Genomic DNA, 7,302 nt, shown 5'->3' on the forward strand with positions numbered 1-7,302 from the left:
ATCCTCAGATTTGGTCTGAAGCAGGACACTCGTCAGAATTGTTCTTGCTCTTCACCTCCGCTCAGAGAGTCTTTACCTCCTCTAAAGTAGGAAAACTCTGTCTTGAACATGCATTCTTGCAAATGTATTGGTGATAGAAATGCTTTACTGCCCTAAGTTGCTTTAGATTTTAGATACTGATACTCAAAATTTAGATACTGATACTTAGAGTAAAACATCTTCTCTCAAGCTACTGCCTCTGTCATGAGTTTCAGTCTATTTTTAAACCAAAAACTAGGAATTGATTCTGTTCTCTTTTAGCTTCCTTTATCAACCCTAAGGGCAATGAATGCAGAATGTTCTTAGTACTGCCCAAATGGAAAAGGGTGGGAGTGGCAGGAGATCCTAGAAATAGAAAAATGCCAGATAACCACAGTGAGATATACTTATAACCCCATTAAAAAAAGTAAAATTAAAAAAACTGACAATGATGAGCTGCTGAGGGTGTGGCATAACTGTAGACATCAGATAAACAGAAAGATGGATAGATACAGAAATATATATTTTATATATATTTCTATCTATCTATCTATCTATCTATCTATCTATCTATCTTGATTTGTGGAGTATAAACTGGAAAACTGCTTATTATTTTTTACTAAAACTAGGAGAAAGTATTTTCATAAACCAGCAATTCCACTTGTGGTTCTATGTCAATTGAGTCTTTAGATGAACGAAAACTTACGTGCAAGAATTTTCTAAAAGTATTATTTGTAAGAGTAAAACAAAACAAAAAAAACCCAAATCCCTGGAAAAGTCCTAATGCCCACCAACAGTAGAATTAATAAATTGTGGTAATCACACAATAGAATATTACTCAGCAATATCTATATCTACATGTAACAACATAGATAAAGCATAAAGACAATGTTGAACAAATGGAGCCAGACAAAAATGATTTGCTTCCATTTATATGAGGTTCAAACACAGCAAAATTACTCTATGGTAATAAAGGATTAGTGGTTATCTTTATGTTTTGATCCAGTAGCTGGACAGTGGTGCTGCAGTAATGCACCTGTAAATATCCATCGAGCTGCATACTTTTTGTGCACTTTGCTCTCTGTAAGTTATGCCTTGCTATCAAAGAAAGAAATATATAATTTGATTTATCAAAATACAATCCTGCTCAAAATCTGTGTTGTCAACTCTCTAACAGTAGTGTGTGGATGGTGCAATGGGCATGGAGGAAAAAAAAGGCAAAACCTGTCTTGGAGAATCAGAGAAGGCTTTCCCAGAGAAGGGAATGCTTGAATTTGAAGGTCTGATAAGCATTTCCAACTAGACATCAGGGTAAGGCAAAGATAATACAGCATGCAAAAGCAGGGAGGCCTCGCATATTTGGGGAGTTACAAAGAGTTTGGTATTTCTGGAGTATAAAATGCAACAAGGAAGGATTTATGAAAGTATGACATTGGTGTAAGATAAGGCAATTTAGGTAGAGAGGGGCCACATATTGTCTGGATGGGGATCAATTGAAGGTGATAGGAGGATTGATGTACACAGCTGCTTTGGGGGGCATTGTGGTGAATAGGTAGTTAGGGGCTATCTGAAGTTAGGGAGACCAGTAAGAAGGCTGGTGTTTTGTTTATAAGAGATGTGATGAAAACCTAAAAACAGAAGGAGGAGGAAGATGAGGAGGAGGACGAAGAGGAGGAGGAGGAAAAGAAGGAGAAGGAGAAGACAGCACAACAGGAATGGATAAGCAAAGATATATCTGAGAAAAATTTCAGAGGCTGAGGACCAAGACTTAACTGTTTGGGTCTGTGGTAGAGAAAGGAATCTTCTATGATTCCCAGTTTCCTGGTCTCAACATTTGAGTTGATAGATATAACATCCATTGAGAAAGGGAAAAATTAAAAAGAGCAGATCTTGCCCTAGCTGGTTGGCTCACTGGATAGAGTGTTGGATTGTGGACTAAAGGGTCCCAGGTTTGATTCAGGTCAAGGCACATACTCAGGTTGTGGGCTCAATCCCCAATTGAGGGTGTGCAGAAGGCAGCTGGTCAATGATTCTCTCTCATCATTGATGTTTTTATCTCTCTCTCCCTCTCCCTTCCTCTCTGAAATCAATAACAATACATTTAAGAAGAGAAGAAGAGCAGGTCTTTAGGGGTTGATGGTGAACTTTCAGGAACTTATAAGGGCATCCATTTGGAAACAGAAGACGAACATACAGGTTTGTAGTTCAGGAAAGAAATTGGTTTTGGAAATTAAAGTAGAAAGTCATCTGTATCTGGTTGGTAGGTGAAGACATGGGAAAAGAAAGTTTACTCAGGGGGAATGTAAAAGGAAAAAGGGCCAAAGAAGGACCAATAGCTGTAAGGCCTGGGAGGTATCTATTGGGAGAGGAGCCTATAAAAAGACTGAGAAGTGACCAGAGACATAGGAAGAGGATCAAGAGTGGGAGGTGACGTGGAAAACAGGGGAGATGGAAAAGATACATTCCCATTACTGAGGAGTACACAATGCCCTGAACCAGTTAGACCAGGAGGAAAATGCATCTCAAGTCACAAGGAGGATGTAGTCTGAGCCTGAGTTTGAAGATCTAGGGATTTCTTTCTGGTTTTTCCACTTTTGCACAGTTCTCCCAAGGCCTAAATTCTCTTTCCATAAAACAGGCAACCATGAAATTAGCTTATTATATATAATAATATAATTACATGTAATATAATTAGCAGGGTTGTTTTCTTAGATGAATGAAAGTGTCTACAGGAGTCTTTGAAGTCATAGGGAAATAGCAGTCTCATTTTTTTTCTCATCATTTTTCCATCATCTGTAAAATTAATAGCTTTCGACACTTGTTAACTTCACTCTGGACTGAAAAACAAAACTAGATCTTAAATTTCTTTAGCCCTAGATATAGCTTCTGAGGAACACGTTTCAAATGACCACTATCATTCAGCCACCACATCAAATGTGTTCAAATTATTCTTCACACATGGAAATAGACAACAAAATTTTAGCAAATATAATGCTAAGGCCCACACTTTATATATGAAATATACATACTATTCTTTGAGTGTTTTTTTTTAATTTTTATTTTGAGCTCTGCAGCTTCTAGAAGTCATCTATTATTTTTTTTTAAAGAAAATATTGCCATGTGTTCAAATTGCTTTTCTTGGTACTAATAAAATATTTATTATTATTATCCACCTGGACTTATTCAATAATTCAGCAGGCCCACCTAATAATTTAGCATGTCCTATGGCATGAAATAAGAAACTGCCTGACCACTTTGTGAGAAAAATTCTGATAAATACTCAGGAACTAGAAAGAAACATCTGAGTTTAGCTCCCTCCCCCCATTTTCACCCATTTAATATAAGTAGGCATTTTTTAAAGCACTTATTATAGCATATTGCTAATTTATTTTTCTACATCAGCTTGCATCATTTCTGTTATTGAGAGGTGCACTTAGTTTTCAAGTGCATTGTATTATTTATAAATGGTGATTTTGCAGTGGCATCACCACCTACATTTATGACCACTTATCAATAAGGAACTTCTATTAGGCCTCTGCAGAAATATCACCAGCATTCTTTATGTGTGGCATAATTCAGGGCCACAAAACCCGCATTCAGTGGTCCTGCATTTTTGCAAACAACTCCTATCAACTTAAAGATAAGTGGGTGGAATTATCCTCATCTTTGTTGAGAGGTTTGTGTTTGGTGACAAATTTAACACACCAGAGGCTGTAATGTGTTTGAATATGTTTTGGAAACTAAAAAATGTTCTGTAATTGTTGCAGCAACCAGAATTGAGTTCTTGCCTTGTTGGGAGTGTTTCAAAGAGTACCTATGCTACAGTAAGCACTCACTGAATGTTTGAGGAATGAACGGGTGATTGAATGAATAGATATAAATTATCTACGTATAGACCTTGTGAATTGAGGGGCAAGAGTAGAAGGCCATTTTGAAAACCAAGAAAATGGATCTGGGGATGATGAGAGGGAACTATTGTAATTGGCAGAAGATGATTTGTCAGCAACATGTGATATAACCTCGCTATTACTTTTTAGGAATTGGCTATACATGCATTTATTTGACTAAGTGGAGACTAAATACTATCCTCTTGCTCTATGGTGCAGAAATATTGTAACCATTGCCCCAGTAATGATTCCCTTAGGCAGTGGTCAAGATGGACTTGCCTTATACCATGTTGTAAAATCAGATTACAATAACATTTTAAATTTAAATCTACATGTACAATATACTCCATTCTGCTACATTTACATTTTATTTCATACCAATATCTCTAGATTAATATTTTAAAATGTTTTTATTGATTTCAGAGAGAACAAGGGAGAGAGAGACAGGGATAGATACATCAATGATGAGAATCATTGATAGGCTGACTTCTGCACGCTTCCTATTGGCATGTACCCTGACTGGAATCAAACCATGACCTCCCGATTCAAGGGTCAACACTCAACTTCTGAGTCACACCAGCTGGGCTCTAACTTAATGTTTTGATATATGTGTTTCTTTTCTTTCTTTTTTTGTATTTGCAAAAGTTTTGAAAAATTCCATCTACAGTATATATATGGCTTGTTTCCCTCACCAGAGTAACATCTGCCTTTTGGATCTCTGCCAATGTGTTATGTGAAAAATGGTCTCGATATTTTAATATGCATACTTTATTAGTGAGGTGGAGCATCTTATTGCATTGATTCCTTTAAAAAAAAAAAAGGTATAATTGACATCTAACGTTATGTTAGTTTCAGGTATACAATATAATGAGTCCATATTTGTATAGATTGCTAAATGATCATCACAATGAGTTTAGTTAACATCCATCACTACAGTTACAAAATTTGTTTTCTTATGATAAGAACTTTTACAATTTACTCTCTTAGCAACTTTAAAATATACAACACACTATTATTAACTATAGTCACCATGCTCTACATTACGAATATTAGTTGTAAGTATACTTGCAAAACTTTTAATGTAATACGTGTTCTTTCCTAAGTAGGCTTCTCTTACTGTAATAGAGAGAGGCCATGGCCCTTGGAGTTAAGCGCAGAGGGAGGAAAGAGATTTCCCTGTGCCCTAATTTCAGGGCCATGCTCTCCTGTGCAGGCTCTGAGCTATACAAAGACTGCTAAGGGGATAAGAAAGCAATGACACTTTGAGCCGGAATCTTAACTATAAACTGGCCCTAACATATTTGAAATATGAAAAGAGAAACAATTTTGCAACTTTAAGCAGATAAGAGATGAAAGCTAAAAAGTTGCCTCCGGGGTAGATTTTTCCCCCCCTTTGAATTTCATGTAAGACACAGGTTCTGTTTCAGCTGTCTATATTGCATAACAATGGACTCCAAGCAGCTGTAGTCCAATAGTGGCCTGGCTGGAACCCTCAGTATGGCATCATTCATGTTTGGAGTAGGGATGGTTGGAAGGCTGGGACCTCTGTCTACATGACCTCTCCCATATGTGGTCTGTTTAGTAGGGTAGCCTAACTCCTTAAATGACAGCTAAGGGCTCCTGAAAGTTCAAAAGTAGAAGCTGCAAGGACTTCTTTAGGGTTAGGCCTAGAACTGCCACAATGCCACTTCTGCCACAATCTATTGGATTATTGAATCATGAGACATGAGACTAACCCAGATTTTGTGTTAGAGAGAGCTACTCAAGGGCTTAATACCAGGAGACAAAGTCCACGGGGGGCTATCTTCAGAGACTGGATACCACCCCATCTTATAGGGTGGATGTTTGATATGCATGGTCCAAGGAGCTAAACTGACCTGAAAAGTGTGTGTAAAGTATACACATTACAAAGTATAGGCATACTATTTCTTGTTTTTGGAATATATATATATTGCTTTGCAAATAGTTGCTCTTAGGAGATCAAGAGACAAGACTGAAAATACTTGGAGGGTTGTTCTCTTGAATACAAAGAGATTTAAAAAATAAGTTAGGTTGAGTTTATGATGCTTGACCTGGTGCTAGTCTAGAATCCTATAGAGTAGTGAATTGCCTGGACCTCTGGTGAGGCTCGGTTAGGTTACCCCTCCCTGTTGGTTGGGAGTGGGACATTTCTGCTGTCAATCATTCTGGTAAAAGATATCATTCCTTGTCCCGGAAATGAGACAAGGCTGTTGGGAAGGGGTTTCACACTGTTGTTAGTAGGCAATTCCTTCTTCTATTTGGGTCCAAACTCTTGAAAGAGAAGATGTATGCAAAGACTCACTTGTGGGGTCAGCAGAGAAGTAGAGTTCAGTGGCCTCATTACATGATTGCAGGCCAGAGTCCCACAAAGGACTCCTGTGGAATGTCCCTAAACCTGTGGAATCTCTAGGCCTGTGTTATAATTTCTTCATGTTAACCAGCTTTTAGAAAGTCTTTGTTAAACATCACAGCCTGGTTTTAGATAGCACTCAGTAGAAATGAAGAAAAGGGCTTGTGCCTGGTTGGGATGAAGCAGTACAAAGGAAAGGAGCAGTAACCAGAGAGAGGGCATTTTAGGAGCCTGCAGGTGAGAGATACGACTGAGCAAACAGCAGCCCAGGATGGTGCTGAGATGGGGTGATCACTGCTGAGCAGGCATGGTACAACTGAAATGAATTTAGAAGCCAGTACACATTTCCCAGAAATTTCCAGTGATACTTGGTGCAGAAAACATAGTTAAAAACAACAACAACAAAAAACAAACTAGCTTTTCCAAAGGTAAGTTAAATGAGGGTTTAAGCTAATGTAATTTGGCAATGAGAGGGAAATGTGGCATTATTTGTAGTCTCTGATAGAAAAGGCTTAGGCCTAGCCGAAACTGGTTTGGCTCAGTGGATAGAGCGTTGGCCTTTGGACTGAAAGGTCCCAGGTTCGATTCCAGTCAAGGGCATGCAACTTGGTTGCGGGCACATCCCCAGTAGGAGGTGTGCAAGAGGCAGCTGATGGATGATTCTCTCTCATGGATGTTTCTAACTCTCTATCGCTCTCTCTTTCTCTCTGTAAAAAATCAATAAAATATATATAAAAAAGAAAAGGCCTAGGCCAATACATTTACTTTACAGTATACATATATTTATGTGTGTGAGTATCTAGCTAGCTATCATCTATCTACCTACCTAGGAGTGCACATTTGTGTTTCCATGTAAAGGGATATCAGGATTCCTAGATTATTTACCTATAGCAATCATTCTTTGGCATGATCCCCTTAAATTAAATTCCCCGTGCAATAAATTGACAACCTATAAGAGAGACTTGATACACTCCATTGTTTTAACCTTTGAGCTCTCTGAATGCATGATATCTGTTGAAAGTTGTA

This window comes from Pipistrellus hanaki (genome assembly GCF_964339955.1).
Source record: "Pipistrellus hanaki genome assembly, chromosome: 1".
NCBI classification, from domain to species: domain Eukaryota; kingdom Metazoa; phylum Chordata; class Mammalia; order Chiroptera; family Vespertilionidae; genus Pipistrellus; species Pipistrellus hanaki.